General features: G+C 49.2%; 2 protein-coding genes across 2 annotated transcripts in view; one reads left to right on the forward strand and one right to left on the reverse strand.

Annotated features, from left to right (window-relative positions):
* SLA (Src like adaptor) overlaps nucleotides 1-4,260 on the reverse strand; it is a 34,730-nt gene extending 30,470 nt beyond the window's left edge. The window contains exon 1 of the mRNA XM_081816581.1: nucleotides 4,005-4,260. The gene's annotated coding sequence lies outside the window, so the exon portion shown is untranslated. The remainder of the gene's footprint in view (nucleotides 1-4,004) is intronic.
* TG (thyroglobulin) overlaps nucleotides 1-13,852 on the forward strand; it is a 250,852-nt gene that overhangs the window by 191,286 nt on the left and 45,714 nt on the right. The gene's annotated exons all lie outside the window — the stretch shown is intronic.

Raw genomic sequence — 13,852 nt, forward strand, 5'->3', positions numbered from 1 at the left:
AGGTTGAGTAACTTGCTCAGGGTCACACAGTTCATTCGCTGGTGGGGCCAGCTTTCAAACGCTGGTTCTTTTTACTACCGACCCTGATTCCTTCCACTACCCTCATCCCAGTATAATAGCGTTTTAAATCTTTTAACAAATGCTCTGAAAGCTAGCATTCCTGGGGAAGCCCGAGAAGGCACATGGGCCTGGGCATCTGCATATTCCCTGCCCCGGTCCTCAGGCCCCTTGCTTCTGACCATTGTGAAGCCACTGCTACTCATGGATAGTCGCCGGCCAAAGAGCCAGCTGCCTGGCTCTTGCCTCACACCCTGCCCCTCTTGCTCTGAGCCTGGAGGCACTGAGGGTAAGCTGTCAGCTTTGGGTCATAAAATCATTTGAATGAGTGACTCCAGCCCTGGGAAGAAGGAGAGTTAACCCATTTCTCCCCCTAATTTTTCTTAATTTTTACTTCTCGTACATTATATCTTTAGAACCCACAGTGGGCCCACTAACCTCTCAGAGACTTGGGGCAAGCCACTTTCCTTCTTTGGGTCTCAGTTTGCTCCCCTATAAATAGCAGGTAGACCAGATGGAAGGCTCCTGTATTCATCACAGATCCAGGCCAGCTCCCTATGAGGCTGAGTATACAGCAACAGGAGAAAAACAGGAGCTTAATATGTGTTGAAGAAATGTTTTAGATGTGCTCTCCTTTTGACCCCCCCAACGGTTCTACATAGGACAGATCACTGTCGTTATGCCTTTTGTATAACTGGGGAAACCAAAGCCAGGGCATTTCTAGAAGCTGTTGGAGGTCCCCCAGTTGGTAAGAGGTGGAGGCAGGACTTGAATCCAGGCATCTGGATCCAGAGAGAGGCTCTTAACTTGTAGTCCTAGGCATCGGGGAATGGATGGAGGCTTGTATAAAGTGGAACCCATCCTTTTTGATGGAAGATTATGGCGTGCTAGAGGGTCATGTATGTCATAGGTATTCCGCAGATGGACCCAGAGGTGTATTGATAGAGCCCAGATCAAGAAATGAGTCTGACACTCCCGGCTGGGAGTTTACATTTAGAGGGTGTAAGAAATAAGCGATTGTCCCTCTGACTTGGAGGCCTTGGCTGGGGGCGGAGGGGGGTAGCTGGCAAGTCTGCAGATTGGGAAGGGGCATGGCTACTGCCCAGGGTAATGTGAGAATTACCCTGAATGAGCTTCACTAGCAAACGGGTCCCCCTGCTCTCTGTCCTGGGCCCTGTCTCTTTCCTTCACGACACACACCATAACTGATTTGTTTCTTTATGTGTGTCTTACCCACCCCCACCCCAGCTGTAAACTTCCTGAGAACTCGGTGCCTGTCTAGTATATTGCTCAATGAAAAAAAAAAAAAAAAAGTTACCTAGCAGGTGCCTGGCACATAGTTAAGCGTTTGCTTCATTTGGTTGAGTTCCTGAAGGTGTTGTCTGTAAAGTGCCTGGCACAGCCCAGGGAGGCGGCCGGGCTGTGCTTTTCCCCCTTTCTTCTGATGCTCTTGCACCTGCCCCGCCTGCCACACCCCAAGGCCTCCAGCCATGGTCCCTGCTGCCTGGACGGTGCCATGGAGGAAAGTATGACTTTGCAAAGCTGTTTGACAACAGAAGTGAGCCGCTGAAACTTCGAGGCCCCAGGGTTTCTGTCTGTAGCTCAGTTACCGTAATGAAATAAGCCCCCTCCCTTGGTGGTTCTCAGATGGGAGGAAGTGGTTTGGACCCAGGGTACTTATTTCCTTCAGAACGCCTGGGGAGCTGAGAGGGAGGAAGTCGGTCACGTGGTATGGCCTCAATGCATATTTATTAAGGAAAGGGAAGGATGGAGGAATGGATAGATGTACTCACAGGGCCCTCACTCAGCATGCTGACAAGAACCAAATGGTCTGGCCTGACATGCTGGAAAGGCTTAATGAGAATTTTAAGCTCTAGCCTCTGTCAGAGCTGGGGGAAATAAATTCTTGCTGAATGTCAAATGAAAACTGAAAAAAACCCAGCACCATCTATGAGTGCACGAAGCCGATTAGGGTTTACCACAATGGAGACTTACTAAGTCTTTAAAAAGACACCCTCCCCTTGGAAAGACATTGCCAGCTCCCAAAACTCAAGAGTGGGGGGAATTTTTTTTTTCCATTTTAGGAAAATGAGTTCCATTTGCTGCAATCCAAACCTACCCGTGTCTGTTACAGTTATATCGCATGGAGAAACGAGCAGAAATAAGCATTCAGAAAAATCAGGGAGTGTCCTGCTGCACAGCTGTATGATTTGATTCGCTGTGTATAACGCTGCCCGTTACCCATCTGTTACCTAGAGATGCCCCGGGAACCTGACGTCCTCTCCTTGTCTGGGTTAGGAATGCTATCAACTAGCTGCTGCTGAGAATTCAGCATCTCCTATATATGGTAGTTAATTTAAACTTCTTACAAACATACAAGGTCTTTTTTTTTATGAGGAGGAAAATACGACTCAGAGAGCCAAAGGGGCATGTTCAGAGTCACATAGCTCCTTGGTGGCTGACCCAGAATGTTGACCAGGTATAGCTAATGACATCAATGATTTTCCATGAAGCCGTCTTGCTGCCCTGACTCTAAGATCTGTTTAAGACACAGAAGTCTAAATAGATTTCAGTCTATGTCATAGGTTTTTAATATTTTTCTTATACTTTTCAGGACACATAAACACTCTTGAATGGCATTCTTCGAACTGGAGAAAATCGTTTGCAAAGGATTTTGCCAGAACTTTGATTAAGGCTTACCTCCCCAGATTTATAGGTTTGCGGCTCAGCGTCTCATAGCAAACCACAGAATGACAATTTGCAGACTATGGGATATATTTCTCTGAAAATGAAGAGCACTGCTTTAGTACACACTTTTGCCCTTCATGCACTTGTTGTAGCTGAGACTCTCCCCTCCCCCACCTCAGCCCTCGGAGCCCTTAGAGCCTCTCACCATCTGTATGACTTTACGCAAATTACTCAACCTCTCTGAGCCTCATTTTCTCCTTTGTCAAAAGCACGTAATAATCATAACCTTGTGGTATTGTTCTGAGGACTGCAGGAGAATAACTCTTCACTCAGTGCCCCTCCCCGGCCACTCAGCATGGCAGATACCATCCCTTTGCACATACATGCATGGCCCCAATTTAGGGCACTCTGAGGCCAAAGCCCAGGTCGTTTTCCTCACATTAGGCTCTCTGGATGTGTTGGCACCTAAAAGAATGTGAAGTATGCCACATTCCTTAGGGAATTCTAGCTCTCCAAAATCTCTTCTAATTCTAACCTTCTAGGTTTTCAGAATTTGTATACCTCACCTCTTTGCCTTTCCTTTAATCCTACCCTTCCACCATACACATACCTCCTCCTCTGCTTGGTGTTGCTTATTACTATGGGTTATCATTGGCTTCTTCCCAAAGATCCAAACACCCGAACTCCTGGAAGCACTATTGTGATTGGTCAGCCTACCTGAGCCCCTTGCTCCTTTTAGATGTCATGACTCCCTGTGGATAGCATTTATTGAACAACTACTATGTGTTTGAAACTGGCCTGGCTATTTTGCATATGTTAGCTCATTTCATCTGCCCAGTACTGAACTGGGCACCTTTATTCCCACTTTACAGGGGAGAAAATGCAGGCCTGGAGAGGTTTAAACGTCTTGCCCAAGGACATACAGCTAGGAAGACTGAGAGCAAGCAGGAGTTGCCCTTACTACGAAGCCTGTTATATGCCAGGCTATCGCTCCTTAGCTAGAAAATCTCCTCTGGCAGGAGCGTCCCTGGTCCAAGATCCCCAGCCCGTCTTGCCATATGTAATTCTGCATCAAATATTCACTGAACAGCTACTATGTGCTGGGTGCTGGGTTAGGTGTCGGCCTCACTCGAGATGTTGCCCTGCCTCATCTCTCACAGAGTGCTTTCCTATCCCCAGAAAGTCAATGCTCTGCCAGTTGTGGGTCTAAGAGTCTGAGGTTTCTCCCCGCCCAGCCCCTGCCATGTCCCCTCTGATACCTTCACAAGCTGGGCATGGTCTCCCCTGGGAGTAGCTGCCAAGGGCCTGCCAGGAGCGCCGTCACCGTCTCTCCATCAGCTGCTGTAGCTTCGGCACAGTGAGCAGGTTGCCAGGCCTCCGCGGGTGTAGAGAGACCCAGGCTATCAAGAAGAACAGCAGTTGCTAAACCGGCCACACACTTCCTCTGCTAGAAAGGAGGAAGGCGCGCGGGACTTGCAGAAGGGCAGGTTCCTGTTTTTAGTAACCACTCTGAGCAGGCTTCTCTCTGTAAGGATAGGGAAGACCGTGGCATTATTAATTTTTTTTTTTTTTTTTTTTTTTTACAAAGCGCTTGGGAATATGTGCAGCTTGATTCTAAATGCCTGGGCCATGCTCAGGCTTTCAGAGGCTGGGACCTTTTTCTCTAATTTAAAGGCAGGGGAGGCTGAGAGGCTGCTCTCACACATCCTCAGAGTTCACTGGGTCCAAGGAGGCTGGGGCTCAGGCCGGCAGCTTGTCTTTTCTCAGTTTCCTGGTTATGACTGCTTTTTTATGTCCCTGCGAAGGGGCTCTGGGGCAGAGCTTCTGCCTGGGCTCTGCCACAGACAGTGTTTAATTAGCAGAGGTGGGAAATAGTAGGGCATCCAACCCGCTACAGAAAGAAGCTGCCCACCAGCCTTCTGGGGCAAGACAGGCAACCCCTCTGCTGTGCTACAGCCAGAAGAAACTAGGAATATATGAAATGTAGTCAGCTTCCCTGCAGGTTCTAGAGTAAAACTGACTAAGGAAACATGGCGACTGGGTGCAGTGTGTGATGCTTGGCTGGCTCCTGAACTGAGGGAAAAGACTTAGAAAGAACATTCTTGGGATGGAGATAGGCGGGGTATTCACATAGATACCACATTGTAGATAATATTGTGTCAATGTTAACTTTTGGGGCATGATAATGACACCGCAGTTATGTGGGAAAATGTGCTGGTTCTCAAGGAGATACATGCTGATGTATTTGGAGGTCAAATTCCACAATGTCTGCAACTTTCAAATGGTTTGCTAAAAGAAAAAGAACTATAAAATACAAATGTAAATAAATATAAATCAAGAAAAAGACAACGAGGGCGCCTGGGTAGCTCAGTCGGTTAAGCATCTGCCTTCTGCTCAGGTCATGATCCTGGGGTCCTGGGATTGAGTCCCACATCGGGCTCCTTGCTCAGTGGGAGCCTGATTCTCCCTCTCCCTACTGCTCCCCCTGCTTGTACTCTCTCTCTCTATCAAATAAATAAATAAAATCTTAAAAAAAAAAGACAACGAGAGAGGCAGAAAGCAAACGTGGCAAAATGCTAACATTTGCTGAATCCAGGTGAAGGGCATATGTGCCTTGTACTATTTCAACTTTCTGAGGGGTTTAACATTAAAAAAATAATAATATATAGCTCCCCATTCATAGTATGTGTGTCCCCATTCATAATATATGTGTCTTTCCATAGTGTGTGGGAAAGCTCAGGCACATGGGGGCTAAGGGCTTGTTGGTGGCGGGGCTGCTGGTGAATTACCTGCCGGGGCTGGGATGTCCCTCCGAGAGCCCCGGCTGGCCCCCTACTTCACAGAGACGACAGAACAGAGGGTCCAGTGACTATCCCCGAATCCCACAGCCGGTCCCAACGCAGACCCAGGACCAGTGCCCAGGGCTGGTGACGCGCTGCCCCAGCCCGGCAGGATCAACACGGTCACCGGGGGACAGTCATTTAGAAACTTCACTCAGTGCACTTGTCAAATCTATCGAAAACATCAGGGCCGCTTCTAAACTTGAAAGGAACTCGGTCCTAGATAGTTGCTTCCTTAGGCAACTTGTGAAAATACCCACTGTCTGCAGAACAGCCCAGGAAGGCACAAAGGGAATGCTGAGAAAGATTCAGATGGGGAAGAACAGAGGGGCAGAAACACACCAGAGTGGAGTTTCCCCCCCATATTCACACAGAGGAGTAAAAGAGGTTTGGGAGGGGGGCTGCTTCCCACAAGTGGCTGGTGGCAGGGCAGGTGGCCTGGCTGTGGAGGTGCCATTAGCTGAGACCCAGCCTGGGACAAGCCAGGGCCAGAGAAGCAGGAAGAACTTGCGGCTTGGCACAGACTTTAGGGGTCCGGAAAGCTCCAAGTCTGATGGCAGAGGCAGGCAACAGACAGACAGGGGACCACAGAGGGGTCTCCATTAGAGAACACAGTCCACGAACAGGAGAAGCTGCTGCAGAAGGAGAAGCTCAGAATTTGGAGCCCCTGGTGGCCGGGATTGCAGTATCTACTCTGCCTGTTTTTAGTGGGTAAATGAACTGGGGGGGGGGGGAGAGGGGAGGGGGGGATGGTGCCATCAACTTCCCCTGGCTCTGGTGTTTCTTTATCTCCTTCTCACTTTGGGGGGTAACTGCCAGGAAACAGAGGGAGATTGAGAAAATGTTCCTGAAACCACCAACTCTGCCACATGGGAGCTGAGCTGTGGCTTAAGCAGTGAAGTGCGGAGGTGGGAGGCCTAGGCCACTATCAGCAAGAGCAGGGGTGAAGCCAGGGCAAGCAAGCGCCTATGTGCGAGTCTTTATAAGTGACCCTGACTTTGGACCTCTTTTTCCAGTTTCGCAGCGGATTCTCAACCTCGGCCCTGTGGATATTCTGGCCAGACCGTTCTCTGCTGTGTGTGTTAGTGGGGGAGGGCGGGGGCTGGGGGGGGAGTGAGGGGGAGCTGTGTTGTGCCCTATAGGATATTCAGTAGCATCCAGCCCCTACTTACCTGATGCCTGTAGCACTGACCTCTGCCAAGTCGTGACCACCAAAATGTCCTAGGCAGGCGTCATCAGATGTGCCCTAGGGAGCAAAAGTGCCCCTGACTGAGAACCACTGAGTTACAGCTGTCCCACAGAGGTATGGGAGCGTTGAATAAGGCAACCTGAGCGATGTTCTCTCATGAATTGCAAATGCCGCTCAGTTTAGCAAACTTATGGCAATTGCAGAATTCTTACGTGTTCAACCTGTCCTGGGAACATGAACAGGGAGGGAATAATCAGATGCGGCATGACTGGGGCTCCATCCCTCCCTGCCCTCAAGGAATTTCTGATCTAGTGGAGGAAAGAGACACACTGTCAAAACCCCAAGGGAATATAAGAAAGATGCCGTTAGGGAGGGAGTCCGGAGAGGCGTGGACTCCTGGTTACATGGGCACCTGGCGGTAAGGCGTGGCGGGACCCGATTAGATTGTTGGTGTTCATGGTCACTGATGTTCTGAGTCAGCACAAGAGACAAAGACATAAAAACACGTGGCAGGTGATGCCCCCACCAAGGGCCTCAAGTGTAAGTATAGGGTCAGCTCCGGCCTGGTGACAGTGTGTCAGGAGGCCACACTTGAGGGCTCAGAAGGACGCTCAAGCCCATCTTTGTAGAAAGCACCTAACTTCTGGAAGGGTTTGCCAGTTAATTAGCTATTAGGTCCCAGGATAATGGCCCAAAGCAGATTAGCAAGATGCCCTCACAGGCTGATGATTGCTCTATTAAGTATGAGGATGCAGTCATCACCTAATTGAAATGGAATGTTCCACCATGTTCTTAACATTGTCAGGAGCCAGGTGTTACATTCCCCAGTTGGGGGACTAGCAGGCCTCTCAGCCCAAGCACTAAGAAGCCCATTTCTCCAGCTTTGGGTTGCAGAGGGGCCCTAGGTCCTAGAAAGTTAAGGCGACCCAGCATCATGTGGCAGAGTGGGATATGTAAGCCCCAAGGTTTACAGCTTGGTCCAGGATTAGCAGACTCCTGGTTCTACTCAAACATATTTTTTCTTCTTTCCCCATAAATGAAAGGTTCGAAGATGAGAAAGGCCACCTCGGGAACTAATCAGCTCCCTCTCAGTGTAGACGGTCAAGTGTAGGTTGGCCCATTTAGTAGGGAAGTTGCATGAGCATACGCTCGGTACCATCAGACTGTCAAGAGGATTCTCTGTATTTAAAAGGGTTAAACCACATGACCTTCAAGATCCCATGTAAACTAGAAGTTGTCTGTGGGCCAAGTTTATGCCCCTCCCAGAGCTGGGTAAGTGACTCATTCGTTCATTCAACCATTCATTCAACAAATATCTGTTGAGCACCTTCTGTGTGTCAGGTGCTGTGCTAGGGCTGAGTTAGCGACGTGAACAGTTAGTAGCACAGAAAACACCTGATGGAATGGGGACAGGAAAGGGAACTCTCGCCTGGGAAGAGAGTTTTGAAATGAACCCAGAATGACGCCAATGTGAAGATCAGGAGGAAGAGCTGTTGGGGAAATCACAGGGCAGGGAATGCTTGCAGTGTTAAGGGACCAGAAGGGAACTGATGTTTTGGGAGTGCCAGGAAAGAGACTCGGTTCTTGTTTACAGGCCCTATTTATTCTTCCTAAGTAGTCTGTATGTCTAGACCTCACCTGAAGAGACTGAGGTTCCTAGGGTTTAACTTGCTTGCTCTACATTAACCAGCTGATGAGAAACACCACCCAGGTCCTGCTCAATAGCTTCTGGAGGTGAGCTCACTGTCACTCTTATGCTGCCTCCCAGAGGGACTTCCCATGTCCCAGTGCTTCCCTCACAGCTTTCCATCCCTGTGTCCTCCTCCAGCACTTGCTGAAGACTGCTGTTTCCCACAGGACCAACGTCATCCCTTTTCCTGGCATTCAGTGCTCGTCACATTTGTTCTCTACCCCCTCCCATGGCAACATCACCGTTCAAGGCCTTGATGTGGCCTTGAACTACAAGAACCTTATGTGGCCCTCTGCATGTCCGACAAGCCTCCCGCATCTTCACCATGAACTTTGACACTGCCCTTCCCCTACCTGTGTGGGATGCCCTCCCTCGTGCAAGACCCAACCCAGAGCTCACCTTGTTCTTACATATTTCCAGACCTCCCCCAACCAAAGATGATTGCTCCCTCCTCAGAACACTCCTTAGAGTATTAACTGCTCACAGGAATAGGGCACATGCATATGGAAGTCAAGAGTAAGAGAAGGAGTTCAAGGTATTTGGGAGATGTGTGACCTCGCACAGGTATTATTAATCCCGTCACCTTCAAAGGACCGAGGGTCCGCAGGACAATGTGTACAGACTACCTAGCACAGTGCAAGGCACATACATGAATGTCTCCCTTGCCCTTCAAAGTGGAGCATGCGCTTGAGAAGGCAGGTGCAGGTGCAACACATGGCCATTGACCCTCACCCTGAGCCTACCCCAAAAGAGATGACCCATAATTATCCACTAATTAAATGAATAGATGAAGGTCCTGCATCTGCCTTCTGAACAGAAGCATGTAAATTGTGAATACTGACTTTTTCATCTCTGGGGAAGACAGTAAGCTAATCATGGACATCACCTGGGAGAGATTAGACCCTCTTGTTTCTCTAGAGATGGCAGTTGTTTCTATTTCTGGAACCATCTCCAAAGACGGATAAGTGGTCCATCTGGATGGGCTGAATTCTCCAGCAGGCATGGGACCCACATGTCATCCGATTCTATGTGTTTCTTTGAGAGGCCTCTTGACACGACAGTGTTCTCAGGAGAGAGAAAGTGAAACCTTTCTTCCCACTGAACTCCGCTGTGATGAGTTGCACAAACGTGTTGATTTACTAGAGTTGTTGTCTTTGGTCATTGCTCAACCTAACCCACTAACCCCACTTTCCACGGGGTGGGAGGAGAACTTAGCTCTTCCCAGCTTCGTGAGCATTGACAAAGAGGTCACCGAGTTTCTTAGAGCTCAGGAAGTTCTCTGAGTGGATTCCAAGTTCAGTCTTTGTAACTTTGCTTGCCTTACAAACTTCCTCTTGTGCAACAATATACAACCTCTTTTATTTCCTAGATCTAACTGAGCCACTCATTTATTCAAATGATGATTATATTAAATAACTATTAACTTCCGGCCAGCCATGAGGCTAAGCTCTAGGGGGACAGGGGTGACAGTGACATGTGCCCTGCCACCCAGGAGCTCATTGTGAGTCAAACAGGGGCCAGGAATGAACCACGATGACAGGGCACCATGGTGGGGGCTCCAGAGATGAGGGAAACCAGACCAAACGACTGGTGCTTGCAGGGAAAGCCAAGGCTTGATGGAGGGGTGATGTTCAGCTCAACCTTGAACATGAGAGTTGTCCATCAAAACGAGACATTCGGCAGGGCCAGCTGGGATGTTCATTTTGTGCCTTCTCATTTTGTTTTTCATGATGGGATGACTTCAGTTGCATCTTGTCTAGAGGTGGAAGTGACTTCAGCATCTGCCACTCATCTGTCATCCTGCCTCCTGTGATCTCCTTGCCCCTCTTGCAGCTGGGACAGGCTGACCAATAATTGCCCCTCCTCAAATCGGTTCGGTCCCAGTGCTGTTCTGCCCCAGACTTCCACGGCCCCCCATCATCTTTGGCCTTGTACAGATCCTTACCTGGTCCTCACTCCCCAACCTGCCTTCCTAGTCACCTTCCCCTTTCTCCTGTTGCCTGGATAGGCTCTGCTGGCTTTTGCCTCTGAATTTACTCCTGCTGTTCCACTGACCTAGAATGGCTTTCCCCTCATTTTAGGATCTGCCAGAATCAGGGATGAGTCTCGTGTTGGGGCCAGCCAGGGCTTTGATGAAACGTTCATCTTACTGAGTCAGAGTCTGGTCAAAAGGCTCATGTTCCCTTCATGCCCTGCAAAAGGTGGGGCCAAGCCATGTCTCCCTCTGCTCTTGTCCTCCACCCAGAGGTGGAGTTCTTCGATTATCCAAATGGCCGGTGCCTGAGACTGGCTCATGCCATGTGGCATTGGTGGGCAAGAGGGATGGCAGATATAGGGCCATCCATCTGTCACTGAGACTTGCCAGAGTGGCTTGCAGCTGTCCCAGAAGCAAAACATTTGCCGATCATTTTTATTCCTATGAACAGAGCAGACAGTGTGGGCCTATGGTGATGTCCCAGCTGGACTCTCCTTTCTTCATCTCACTGAGAAAAGGGTCTCTTCCTGTTGTCTAGTATAATCATCTCTGAACTTTCAATTATGCACCCAGACAATAAGAGTTTTGATAAGGAAGCACCCCCATATATGCACATTTAGTCATTAATTATATGCAGATGGCTCTGCTAAGATATACATTATAAATATAAAAATATTTTTAAAGTATAAGACTAGTTAAATAGTACGTTCTAGAATTTTCTTTTTGTGTTCCAATGGATTATCTTGGGCACTTCCTTTGGGTGACCATGACTCTAAGAGAAACAAAGGAGACAGGCATCATGGCTAAACAAAGAGGGATCTCAACGAGGAGTTTTGAAAGGCTACATGTTATCTTCCCCGCGGCAAATATATAGTCCAGTTTCTGGGAAGGGCACAGAGGTTCTTGTGAACTCCGCTTAAGAACAAAGACCAGAATGAGTCTTCCCATGAGAAAGAGTCAGTGCATAGTGGCGCTGGGTGATATCAGGCTCCAGGAAGGGAATTTGTTCAAGGGTCTCTCACTAACACCTCCGTTTTCCCATCTCTCTGCTGGTCTGACTTCCAAAAGCTGTAAGCTCCATGAGGTCTGGGAGCCCATCTTTTTGTCAGTGACTGACACCTAGCACTAGCACTTCTCACAGCCCTAGTGAGCGTCACATATTACTGGAAGGAAGGAAGGGAAGAAGGGAGGGAGATTGGGAGGGAAGGACGGAGCAGGTTTAAGACAAAAATAAAAACCATAAAAACCCTATAGATTACAAACTTCCTCAAGGCCTTCATCGCTTTCTGATCCTCTGCAGCAGCTACCATATCAAGGTGCTCCAAGATGGACATGGAATTGTCCTGATAATAGCCTAGCTGACCACAGCAGAGCAGCCTGCATCCCGGGGACAGCCGGGGGACAGCCGGGGGACAACTGACTGGATACATTGTGATAAAGCCTCTGTGATCAGCTTCCTGATGTGAACCGAGTCAGGTCTCCTGAGCGCTCTGCTCTGGCGTTTTCATCTCCTAAAACATAACCACAAAGACAGTGGCCCAGGCACCCCTAAACGTGCTTGAATAGCACAAAACGGGGTTAAGATCTGTGACAGAACGATGATGGCTTTCGCTGGCGTCCCCTCCCGAGCTTTCATTCTGTGATGCCCTAGCTTCTGGAACATGCGCTTTTGTACTCATGACGAGATCCTGCCGCTGGTACCCTAAGGAGAGCAAGCTCAGAACCGGCTGTGATGTGATCTTGAAATGGTGTCAGGCATTCAGAAGTGGCTGGACGTGTGTGAGATTGCCAGCCAGTGTCTACTCTGTCGCCCGCTGAGCCAGAACTAATCACACCAGCGGCGGGCAGCAGCCGAGGGGGACGGGGAGGGACAGACAGGCTCAGTGGCTTAAAATATCCTTGGCCAGAACAAAATTCAACCCCGCAAGCCTTCTTTCGACTGGAGCATATTTCACTATTTCTTGTTCTAGTTTGAGTAGCAGTAATATAAATAGTAACAGCTGTGCTCTGCCTGGTGCTTTAGTTGATTTCATTTGGGGAAGAACTCTTTGAAATACCGATTATGCTTTTAATGATTGCTTCTACTTATTAAAAACCTAATGCATACACGCACTTTCCCTGTTGTCTCCTGAATTCACCTCAACAAATGAACGAGGTGAATACTCTTCTTATCCTCATCCTTCATCGAGGACACTGAGGCACAGGAAACTTAAATCACTTTTCTAAGGACACACAGTGGGTGGGAAAGATTACTGGACTTGAACCTGGACTGATGGGCCCCATAGCCCATGCTCTTGATACCCCACCTTGAGACATAATAGACCCATTTTATAGATGGGAAAACTGAGACCCAGAGAGTAAAGCCACTTGCCAAGTTGTCAGCTCAAGATCCAATAAGATTTCTCCAATCCCAATGCCCATGCTCTGTCCATTTTTTCTACGACCATAATAATTTATATCTGTTTCCACCTGACACGTTTAAAGATGATGGTGTTGAAAATGATGCATACCGATTTAGTTCATAGAGAGTCACTGGCACCTTTGTAAGCATCCCCTAGGAGTGTCTGTTTGGAAAGTTTGGGGAGACAGTCTCCTCGAATTACGGGCCAGGGACTGTCAGAGCTGTCCTCTGTGCAGGGTGGGGGCTGGGCTCACACCTCACGCCCTGCTGGGGCTAATACAAGCAAAGGAAGGAGCCACCACAGTGACTAAGGCTTAGCCCGTGTGAACACACCAGGCCTAGCTGGGGAGGGTTGGTGTGTGAGGCTCAGGCACCAGGACTGTGCTCTGACCCCCCCAGGCAGCCCAGGTCCCGGTCCTTGTGCGCTGTCCTCTGGGGGGCCATCCTGACCCCCCTCGGGCACAAGAGTCAGCCAGTTCCTCTCCTGCACTGTCGAAGCCACACGTACCCACCAGAACCTCAGACCGCGTGCACACACCATGCTTCTCCAGGGCAGGCGTGGCGAGCCCTTTCTCCTGGCTGGGAGATGGCCACTGGCATTTGCTGAAGGAAGGATGGAGGAGGAACGTGAAGGTGGGGAGAAATGGAGAGAGGGGGGCAGTCCAGAGATGACTGGGAGGAAAATTGTAATTGGACATGGCTTTCTCACTTCTAGAAGTCTTCACTAGCTTCAACAATACTCCAGACCCTCCTGTCTCTTGGGGTAGTTCTTCATACTCCATGGCTGACTGCAGGAGTCAAAATTTGCAGGGAACACAAGCGGCTTGGTCTCTCCTGTGGAGTAAAATTGAGGCAACAAGGCTTGCATTCTGGACTGGCTTTCTCCGGGGGCAGGCGGGGGAGGGCACCTGCTCGTGGACCTCACTCCACCTCCATCTTTCCACCTTGAAATGAGGTACAAGGACAGAGCGCTGGGCAAGGGCTGCCCTTGCATGCCTTGCATGTGTCAGCT

The sequence above is a fragment of the Leptonychotes weddellii genome, chromosome 4 (assembly GCF_054177405.1).
Source record: "Leptonychotes weddellii isolate Sample4059 chromosome 4, ASM5417740v2, whole genome shotgun sequence".
Lineage (NCBI taxonomy): Eukaryota > Metazoa > Chordata > Mammalia > Carnivora > Phocidae > Leptonychotes > Leptonychotes weddellii.